Here is a 12,004-nt window from a genome sequence, read left to right as displayed (position 1 = left end):
CATATTAACTCCCCATACTAACTCACCCTGCCGTCTTACCTATGCTGCGTGTACAGCGATGGTTGTCAGACGTTACCAAATGCACGCCGTTGCTGGAGCGCCAGAAGCCGAGGTAGTCGAAGTAGGTGTAAAACCCTCTGGAAGGTGACGTACACGTCCTCGATGTCGCCTAAAGTCTGATGGCGTCACAAACATTCTCTGCACTACTTCGCCAGGGTAAACGCACCACTACAAAGGTCAAAGGTTGACTTGAGCTAGTATTTAACAAACATTAACGTCATCTACGGTTATGAAGGGCATGTTGAGTGGCTTAGAGCCCGTGAAGATCCAGGTTACAATTGATTTTCAGTAAACCATGCTTGTCGTAAGAGGCGACTAACGGGATCCAGGTGGTCAGCCTCGCTGACTTGGTTGACACATGTCATCGGTTCCCAATTGCGTAGATCGATGTTCATGCTGTTGATCACTGGAGTTTTCTGGTCCAGACTCGATTATTTACAGACCGTCGCCATATAGCTGGAATATTGTTGAGTGCGGCGTAAACCTAAACTCACTCACCCACTTACTTGAATACCCTGATCTCATTCGCTACCCTTGTTTCTAAGCCTGATTCGAGTGGAGCAAAACCAAATAGAGTAAGTGAGTGATTGATTGTAGTTTTACGCTGCTTTTAAAGGAAATGTTCCACATCATCACATGGGAGACACCACGAAATATATACTTCTCATCAAATTTTTAGACTCACTGGGTGCAAAATATTATTCTATACTGTTTAAAGGTACTGTTTACACATGAACTGATGTATTGTAAAACAAATCTTCACAGTTGAAAAGATTATTGTCATGAGTTCAAGAAATGATAGTAAAACTAAAATTGGCGAATTCCTAACAAAACTTTTACACCAAAACTCAGCTGCTCCACATGCACGATATTTGCACATGCTCTTCAACAACGTGATGCATGGTCCTCGGGCAATCCATCTGTATAAGGTTTGCAGTTGGTTCCCCAAGTTAGTGGAGAAATCAATCTTCGATGTAACCATACATATATATATAACATATAGTGAGTGTTTTCAGTGAGTCTAAACATTTGACGGGACGTACACTTTACACGCATTGCACCTTAGCGATGTAGTGACGAAAAAGAAAACGGATAGCGCCGACTTCGATCAGTTAATTCATATCGATGTTAAGGTATACCATTATTGTTGTTACAAATCTCCCTCATCAAAGACAGCGAGTCCATATCACACCTGTTTTGGTTTGGTTTGGGGGTGGGGAATTGGGGGTAGGGTTGCTGTTGTTTTGGGGTTGTTTTTTTTTGTTGTTTGGTTGGTTTTGGGGGTTTTTTGGTTTGTTTTATGTGGGGTAAAGATCGGCTACGTATAGTAGGGGAATATTCTATACCTGTTCTCACCTGTGTATTTCCATTGGGTGTGTCTGTCCCTGTGAGCCATACAGCCTCACCTCCATGCTTCCATGGATGACGGACATAGTGTCTGCTAGAGTCACCTTCACAAAGTAGGGGTAACCTGGGAACAAACATATATTACACAAACTGTTCTTGTTGGCCGGACAATAAATACACGCCATTACTGAGAGTGATATCAGACATTACATTACATCATTAGTTGTTTCACTGATTCTTTCCCATTACTATAGTTCATCTGTCCTGACAGTTTTACCATGTGACTATATGACAGAGTCGGGTGTCCTGACAGTTTTACCATGTGACTATATGACAGAGTCGGGTGTTTGACAGTTTTACCATGTGATTATATGACAGAGTCGGGTGTCCTGACAGTTTTACCATGTGATTATATGACAGAGTCAGGTGTCCTGACAGTTTTGCAATGTGATTATATGACAGAGTCAGGTGTCCTGACAGTTTTACAATGTGATTATATGACAGAGTCGGGTGTCCTGACAGTTTTACCATGTGAGTATATGACAGAGTCGGGTGTCCTGACAGTTTTACCATGTGATTATATGACAGAGTCGGGTGTCCTGACAGTTTTACCATGTGATTATATGACAGAGTCGGGTGTCCTGACAGTTTTACCATGTGATTATATGACAGAGTCGAAGGGTGTCCTGACAGTTTTACCATGTGATTATATGACAGTCGGGTGTCCTGACAGTTTTACCATGTGAGTATATGACAGAGTCAGGTGTCCTGACAGTTTACCATGTGATTATATATGACAGAGTCGGGTGTCCTGACAGTTTACCATGTGATTATATGACAGAGTCAGGGTGTCCTGACAGTTTTACCATGTGAGTATATATGACAGAGTCAGATTTGTCCTGACAGTTTTACCATGTGATTATATGACAGTCGGGTGTCCTGACAGTTTTACCATGTGATTATATGACAGAGTCGGGTGTCCTGACAGTTTTACCATGTGATTATATGACAGAGTCGGGTGTCCTGACAGTTTTACCATGTGATTATATGACAGAGTCGGGTGTCCTGGCAGTTTTTACAATGTGATTATATGACAGAGTCAGGTGTCCTGACAGTTTTACCACGTGGATTATATGACAGAGTCGGGTGTCCTGACAGTTTTACAATGTGATTATATGACAAAATCGGGTGTCCTGACAGTTTTACCATGTGAGAGTATATGACAGAGTCGGGTGTCCTGACAGTTTACCATGTGAGTATATGACAGAGTCGGGTGTCCTGACAGTTTGCCATGTGAGTATATGACAGAGTCGGGTGTCCTGACAGTTTACCATGTGAGTATATGATACAGAGTCAGATTGTCCTGACAGTTTTACCATGTGAGTATATGACAGAGTCGGGTGTCCTGACAGTTTACCATGTGATTATATGACAGAGTCGGGTGTCCTGACAGTTTTACCATGTGAGTATATGACAGAGTCGGGGTGTCCTGACAGTTTTACCATGTGATTATATGACAGAGTCGGGTGTCCTGACAGTTTACCATGTGAGTATATGACAGAGTCAGGTGTCCTGACAGTTTACCATGTGAGTATATGACAGAGTCGGGTGTCCTGACAGTTTACCATGTGAGTATATGACAGTCTGAAGTGTCCTGACAGTTTTACCATGTGAGTATATGACAGAGTCAGGTGTCCTGACAGTTTTACAATGTGATTATATGACAGAGTCGGGTGTTCTGACAGTTTACCATGTGATTATATGACAGAGTCGGGTGTCCTGACAGTTTTACCATGTGATTATATGACAGAGTCAGGTGTCCTGACAGTTTACCATGTGAGTATATGACAGTCGGGTGTCCTGACAGTTTTACCATGTGAGTATATGACAGAGTCGGGTGTCCTGACAGTTTACCATGTGAGTATATGACAGAGTCAGGGTGTCCTGACAGTTTACCATGTGAGTATATATGACAGAGTCGGGTGTCCTGACAGTTTACCATGTGAGTATATGACAGAGTCCGGGTGTCCTGACAGTTTACCATGTGAGTATATGACAGAGTCGGGTGTCCTGACAGTTTATCATGTGAGTATATGACAGAGTCGTCGGTGTCCTGACAGTTTACCATGTGACTATATGACAGAGTCGGGTGTCCTAACAGTTTTACCATGTGATTATATGACAGAGTCAGGTGTCCTGACAGTTTTACCATGTGATTATATGACAGAGTCAGGGTGTCCTGACAGTTCTACCATGTGAGTTTATGACAGAGTCAGATTGTCCTGATAGTTTCACCATGTGATTATATGACAGAGTCGGGTGTCCTGACAGTTTTACCATGTGAGTATATGACAGAGTCGAAGGTGTCCTGGCAGTTTACCATGTGAGTATATGACAGAGTCAGGGTGTCCTGATAGTTTACCATGTGAGTATATGACAGAGTCGGGTGTCCTGACAGTTTACCATGTGAGTATATGACAGAGTCGGGTGTCCTGACAGTTTACCATGTGAGTATATGACAGTCGGTTGTCCTGACAGTTTTACCATGTGAGTATATGACAGAGTCGGGTGTCCTGACAGTTCTACCATGTGATTATATATGACAGAGTCAGGTGTCCTGACAGTTTACCATGTGAGTATATGACAGAGTCGGGTGTCCTGACAGTTTACCATGTGAGTATATGACAGAGTCGGGTGTCCTGACAGTTTTACCATGTGAGTATATGACAGAGTCGGGTGTCCTGACAGTTTTACCATGAGATTATATGAAGACAGAGTCGGGTGTCCTGACAGTTTTACCATGTGATTATATGACAGAGTCAGATTGTCCTGACAGTTCTACCATGTGATTATATGACAGAGGCGGGTGTCCTGACAGATTAACTATAGTGCTATGAAAGAACCGGGTATTTCTAACTTCTTTTGAGCAATACATAAAGAGGATATATTATTCAATGTTTTAGCACTTCGGAAACCAAAACATTTAATACGGATCAGACAAATCATGATCGGTGCCTATTGTTTAACTGAGGATACGACACCTGAGAAACAGACCAATTCCGTGAGATTGAGGGCTATTGGAAGTGAGGTTGCCAAACCCACACAATATCATCAGCATTTAAGTATCCATACCAATGTATATATAAGACTGAGGCATAACTGTTTCCAGGGAACATGTACTAGCTTTATAATCTGCATATATTAGTAAATACATGCATGCGTATAACGGACTACGAATTCAATATATTCCTATAATTCAGACATACCACAATATGGACGTGTGGGCCTGGTGTCCAAATAGAACGACCCTCTCGCTGAGGGACTGGATGGATGGGTAACCCCATGACAGGGGGCAGGGAGGGTTGCCGCAGTGGAAGCAGTTGCCGCTATTGAAGTCGGTGATGCTGGAGCAGACAGGGAAGGCCTTGAAGGGACAGGGGAGTTGACAGACTCTACAAACAGCTCGCTAAGCTCTGTTGTGGTTGCAGCCGATGCTGAGCTCCGCCTCTGAGATATAGTAAACTCGCACCATAGTCATTTTATACTAAACAACAGGTATTAACAATAGTAAGATATAAAGGCATTTAAAAAGGATATGTTAAAAAATCCTTAACTTATCGTGTACTTATGTACCTACCTAAAACAGAAACATGACTCAAGAAAAGTGTGTACATCTAAGAAACAAATCACTTTTTCGAATGTTATATCGGCCAGTGTCAGATATAAGCATCTGCTAACATAGAAAACATAATTTAAAAACAGCTTTGAATACAATAATGTAGACATGTAGAACAATGACTATTGAAATGGTAAAATTCAGTTACAGTAAGCAGATGAGCATACATTCATCCTTCATCAATTCGTACACATCACATTTGTCGTGAAATGAAAACATTTGTGACAACGAAAATAACAATAAGAATTCCTCATGGTAAGATGAGTCATTGTGTTGAAAAGTTGTTTGATCAAAATTATAACGTTAAAGATCACAGTAACGTTTTCAAAAGTCTTCCGACAGTCTCAAACAATTCACTATTTTGACTTATAATAATTAATCAATAATTAGTGCATATATATTGCGCTAAATCCACACCTACAGCATGCTGAGCAGGAGTGTTATTACCCAAGATGCCTGTGAGGCACTAGAAGGTTAATAGTACCATGACTTATCCCACCGGGTACCCATTTTTCAGCTGGGTGAATAGAGTCAATTTTAAACAAAATCACTTGCATAAGTTGTGACCACATGTATCACACGTGTTTCGTTGTGGGGCAGGACTGATGTCCTAGAAACTCTCTGGAGTCAGGCCGCCACACACGGTCACCCATTGAAGGACTCTCCTAAGGACGTTGCTTAACTTCCACTGATTTGTGACCTGAGCTCTATGCACAGGTTTTTGAAGATACCGTATTTCCTCTATTAAGCGCCGGGCCTCTAATAACCGCGGGGATAAAGCAGTGCTTTAAGCAATAAGCGCCGGGTAATAGACCTTTGCATTTTTTTCGCAAATGTATTCTCCCTTGGTCTAAAATAAATATATTAAGGAATGGTCCTTAAATCATAACTTCAAGTACATGTACTCATCCCCGCTATTACAAATACAGGGTAATTTAATAAGCGCTGGGCTAATAAGAGCCGGGCCTCTAATAAGCGCCGGGTCTGGAGGTCCGTTGGAAAAATAAGCGCTGAGCGCGCTTATTAGAGGAAATACTGTACGCATTATAGGGTATTGTTGTTTACCTAAATATGACGATATAACGTAATTCAAAATAGATCACTATTTTTAAGGAAATGGTGCCATACCACGTTTCTACGGGCATGTTGCCTCACTGTCGATACAGAGAGACTACTTTAATATACAGTGAAACCTGCGATCCGTGAAGATCCGGGGTAGAATTGATCTTCAGTAACCCATACTTGTCGTAAAAGGCGACCAACAGGATCGGGTGGTCAGGCTCGCTGACTTGGTTGACACATGTCATCGGTTCCCAATTGCGTAGATCGATGCTAATGCTGTTGATCACTGGATTGTCTGGTCCAGACTCGATTATTTACAGACCGTCGCCATATAGCTGGAATATTGCTAGCTGAGTGAGGCGTAAAACTAACTTCACTCACTCACAGTGAAACCTGCCAACACCGGCAACTTTCTAATCAGGCACACTGTCAAAACCGGCATACAATTTTGGTCCCGCCATTTTAAAACGATATTATGATCATAAAACATTGTCTAATCCGGCACATGTCTATTCCGTATTCCAGCACGGCTTTTCGGTCCCAACAAGCAATTGTAACTGTTATGTCAGCAATAATCGAAGTATGCCTGGCCCCAATACTCACCTTCGACCCCGGAACTATAAGCAGAAGACATGAAGCTTGACCAACCGTCCCTTGGACAGCCGGGTTGCTGGACACCGCCATTAGGGTAGAAGTCCACGTGACCGACAGGCGTGATCATTCCAAACCCTGGTCATAGATACAGGACAGATGAATTCTCCGTACAGCGATATTTTACAGAACCAGTTATTTTCGCTTTACAAATAATCTTGCCATTCTATTACGTAGTGAGGCAAGACATTTTAATACCTTGTTTATAACAAAGCTAAAATACTGATACGTGAAAGCATTATGACAAGCAGTTTCTATTTATTACGCTGACCAGAAATTAGTAACTGTTAAATTTAAAGGCCTCATACATTGTCGCTATCAACATTATGAAACTATTGTAATACTTGTTACCGAAACATGCCAATAACACGTGGTTCCTGTTCATTCCTTCTTAACGTTTTCAGGAAATAAAAATAACAAAAAATATTATAAAGCTGGACTGAAAGTACGAAACAAACATCCTTGGTATTGGTAAATGTTTCTCTGACCTCCGAGTGTCTCGAAAGGCGATCCGTCTGTATGGATGACGTCCACAAAGTCAGCGTCAGTCGGATCCAGGCGGACCAGGGGAGACAAACCCTGGAAGTTGGGCTCTGCTGGGTCCAGACCTGGGAAAACAGCAAGTCACGTGATGCATGGATGGTAACGGGATGGAAGTTACATCCGCATCTAACCTTAATGATTCTAGTTCTTGCAATAAGTCGAAATGTTATGGTTTTACCCTACTTTGTAATAATTCATGCTTACGCTTCATACAACACAGGTTTCAGAGTGAGTTTCGGTATCTTATTATAATATATTGCTAATATAAAGCATTAACGCAACAATTTGTTCTGAAACATCCATGATCAAATGTGACCGCATCGCCGAAAGACATGGGGTGGGACAATGTATTGTGTTTAAAGCTAAAAAGAGGTGCAAGCTGACATTATCATAAAGGGTGGCATTGTTCGATGACGTAATTGCATTCGGTCAGTCAATGCCCGTCAGAAGTTGGTTTTGAGTAGCGAAGTCAAATTCCTTCATTGTTTCCTTTATTCTCTTTTCAACACAAATTCCATGTATTTTGGGTTAATAATAACGGTAATGCTATTTTTGAGGGCATTATCATTTGCAGAAGCCGAGGTCTTCCATTAACTGCCGAGGAAGGAGAGGCATATTAACTATGGTTGAAAAAAGAAAAGCATTACCATTTCTTACAAACCAGAAACATGGAAGTCGCTAAAAACCCGTGAAGATCAGCGGTAGAAATGATCTCCAGTAACCCATGCTTGTCGTAAGAGGCGACTAGCGCGGGATCAGGTGGCCAGGCTCGCTGACCTGATGTGTCTACAGCTGGTTGCAATAACATATTAGTAGGACAATAGCACAGGAATGTGCCCGACTACCCATGTACGTCAATCAACTGAAGATATTTCACCTGTGATTCTGCCGGTTCCTGGGACTCTGTGACCTGTGAGCGTAACCGGCGACGTGAACTGCACCAAGACTGTGGCCAATCAAATGATACTGACTACTTTGACTTCCGGTCTCGTGATTGATGAACACAATGAGATTGGCTATTTCCGCTCCACCAGCCTCGTGTTGGCTGCAGCCTGGATATATGGGAAGCCGGCGCCTCGCCCCAGTCAACGGTGATGATGTTCATTGGTTCCTGAAACCGTGGCCCGTGTACACTTACGTTGAGATACAGTTTTCATTAACAAGAATATTGTTAATATTGATGATGATGGGGCAAATGGAGGATGTTAGTGAGGAACATGTAAATCTCAACACGCATCCTAGACTGTCACGCTTATCAAATCACCTTTCTGTTATTACGATTCGAATGTCGCAACGCCTAAATATGGCCTCCAATCTAAATACCAGCATAAGCGATTGGAATATTGTGCTCCGTTATTAAGACGAAGTTGATGACGCCAGTGCGTAAAGGCAGCTATGGAGGTGGTGGCTATAATTGAATGGATACCAAATAATCAAGGCTAATTTTCATTATAATATTCATTCATGGTAAATCAGTGTTGGTTAAATTCAACATGAACTGCAAGTGGCAAAGAAAGTATACGCTTAAGAACTGAATTTGACCATACATTACCAGCCATATCAAAACTAAATTGAAAACAATCATAGCAAACCTGCAAGGGACATCATCAAACATATATTTATACTTTCTTTTGAATGTCAGTGTATTTAAAATGATTCTTAACAGCGGGCCCAGAATATATCCTGGAAATAATTCAGTCATGAGTACAGTCATCTTCGAACGGCTCCAGTACAGAGCTGCGTTTCAAAAGTGCGCTATCTTCAATATCTATTCAATTTACTGCTTTGCGAGAAATGTTTTATCAAGATGTGGTGTGTGAGGTTGTATATTTTCATTTGGACGTAATTGGCCACGTACAACTTTAAGACCCCCATCCCTTTGACGTAACTCGATAATTAACTTTCAGAACACTATAATGCAAGGTGGTGAAGATCCGATGTTGTCAGTACGTTAAGTTGTACCTTCCTAAGGAACTCCGTGGTGAGATTCTTCACCCAGTCGAGGCGTGCTCCTTTGCAAGAAAGCCATGAAGTATGATCTTGACCGGAAGTCTGTGGTCGAAACTGGACGCGAGGAGGCTTCGTCTGTTTTCTATCTCCAGCACATCGGGAACTGTCGGACGTTGTCGGGTGAACAGTCGGAACACCGTGCCGACGAACTGAGGGTCCTGTGGGACCTCGCCTGTGTTGTTGAAGGGGTAGCTGCTGCTGGAAGCACCCCAACCTCGGGTAACAAACGCTGCCGGAGTCATGTTCCCCGTGGTGGTGACGGTGGCGGAAGTACTCGCGGACGCCGTTGTGCCGTGTTGACACGGACGCTGGAAACAGAAATTTTCAGGCCTTAGTTAAGAATCACAAGGACATGTTATAAGAAGTAATCCCCGTGTTCGACAAAACACTATCGATAATACGTCAGCACAAAGAAACATAAGTCAATTTACCATGGCGCAACTGTACAAAACAACGTTAGAGCTACGACTGGCAGTGATACGGTATGGTTGTTTGACCATCTTAGCGTTAAGATCTCTTTGTGCAAACACGCCCACGGCATTGAGGCTAATCGTATATTACACATTCATGTGTCGGCCTCTGGGAACATAAACTAAACTAAATATAACAATGCTCCGCACCATGAACAAATTATAATATCCAATTTTCCCCTTAGCTGCACAACTATATCACGGTGAGTACCAATTATGAATCTAACATGAAGAATATAGTCACGGCCAATCCTCTATACGCGCTAACAAGAAGAGGTTTCTGTCGCGCCTAAGGGACACAACTCTGCATGCAAAACTATGGCGCCTCGGGCAACTGTTTAACCCATGGCCCACTAATAGACATGCAGCACTTATAAACCTCAATACAATAAAGGTCAATACTACATGCACATTGCAGGCTTCAGTTAATATTTCAACAGTTTCTGTTTCGTTCAACAACCTTCTTAGACCATACTTCATGAGAATAGTGGCCATTGGCCACTGGCGGAAGCATGTTGCTCTCTTCGAAATATTGTAATCAGCCGGCCGGGTTTTGGGTTGAGGGGGAAATGAAGTTTACGATTATTGATCTTATATAGCAACGTACTAGTATGTCTGTCTGTGTATCTGTCTAGCTGTGTATCTGTCTGTCTGGTATTGTACTAGTCTGGACTGTTTTGCAGTGCTAGAATAGGACCTCTGAAACAGTTTCAATAATCCACCCAGACAACCATCTTGCCTACAGGTACTTGGGTTAGCAAGGGCCAGGCAAAGGAAACAAAAAGTACCGTCTTTTAACCTCTTTTTGTTTGAGGTCGCCGTGAATCGAACAGCTGCCTTGCGCTCTCCTGTTAAGTGCTCTTTCTACTAGGCCGCAGAAGCAGAGTCGGTCCAGTGGTTTAAGACTAAGCTGAACTACGTCACGAGAATAAAACCGGATATCGTCCCTTGAACTCGATTTGACATTGACAATGTAAGTGAATGGCTCGTGTTTATGTTGTATTATGTTCGGCAGGTTGACCCTTTTTGCTTTGTTAACAATGATGGTCAATGAACTGTGACAATCCCTTAACAATGAGGGACTAAAGGTATTTCAGGCAAAGTACAGTTATCAATGTTTAAAACATCCTTCAGACATATTTTTTCCGAAACCTTGGTGACAAAACATGACATATATTAAGACACCATCTACACCTACTTTTATGCAATGTCATATATTTTTAAAACAACTATAAAATTATTTAATTGTATTCATAAAATATCAAAATCTGCGTGATGAATAAAAGTGGCCGAATATTTTTTAAATACTAAATATTCGCCATGGTGTCAAATAGGGTTATTCTAGGTACAGAATAGCTTCTAACGGGACCCTCCGCGGTGTTTTCGGAAACATTATTAGTGCTACAGTACTACATCGTCATGGAAGGTGGCATGAAGTCTGTTTTACAAATCAACCTTGTGTAAGTCCAAGCTCCACACATAAAGCACAGATCACTTAATGATGATTTCAAAACCACCTACCATCCACCAAGAGCATCAGTATTCCAGCAAGGATGGGGGCTAATGTCTGCGCCATTTTCCTGACCGATCCAAATGTTTGGTCGGAATAATTGCTTTACCACACACAACCTTGCCTTCAACTGCCCTGGGTCAGCCAAGTTTAACCCCGTCACTTCTGAGTATGTTTATCAAACGGAAACTAACTTCTACTCAGTTTAAACAGTATTAAAGATAATGTCAGAGGACTAGCATAGTTTGCCTTTTCTTCTCAACCAAGTTTCTCCAGAAGGTCTTCAGTTTTTGTTTAACTGTTGAACGTTTCGTATGGTAGTCTTTAGCCTTTAGATGGTTAATTGTAACGGAAGAACTTACTTTGGATTTATGCTTCAATTGTTGACCTGTGTTAATTAGCTCCTGATGGCGAATAATGACCTCTACCGTCTTAAAGACAAAGGAAGAGCGGAACAAGATAAGATTGGTTTGATGTATACGATGCATGCTTTTATTAATTGGAAGATATCTGTCTTGTAGCTTTTGATACCTTACCCTGGTGATAGCCCTTTGGCCAAACCTATAGAGACCTATAGAATTCGCTTGGTTTATCTGCCTGTGTGGTTAATATGGGGTCACCATTTGTTATTTCGTTGGGGAAGTAATATAACTAAAACGTAAAGATAAGATAAGA

The 12,004-nt window shown here is 41.9% G+C and overlaps 1 pseudogene; it reads right to left on the bottom strand.

Moving 5' to 3' along the window:
- Positions 1-4,814: 4,814 nt before the first annotated feature.
- Positions 4,815-10,333, bottom strand: LOC124269382 (annotated as a pseudogene).
- Positions 10,334-12,004: the final 1,671 nt, after the last annotated feature.

This window comes from Haliotis rubra, unplaced genomic scaffold (genome assembly GCF_003918875.1).
Source record: "Haliotis rubra isolate DU_JTF1 unplaced genomic scaffold, ASM391887v1 Scf1012, whole genome shotgun sequence".
Classification (NCBI taxonomy): domain Eukaryota; kingdom Metazoa; phylum Mollusca; class Gastropoda; order Lepetellida; family Haliotidae; genus Haliotis; species Haliotis rubra.
The sequence above is the reverse complement of the archived record's forward strand: the minus strand, read 5'-3'. Positions and strand labels throughout refer to the sequence as shown.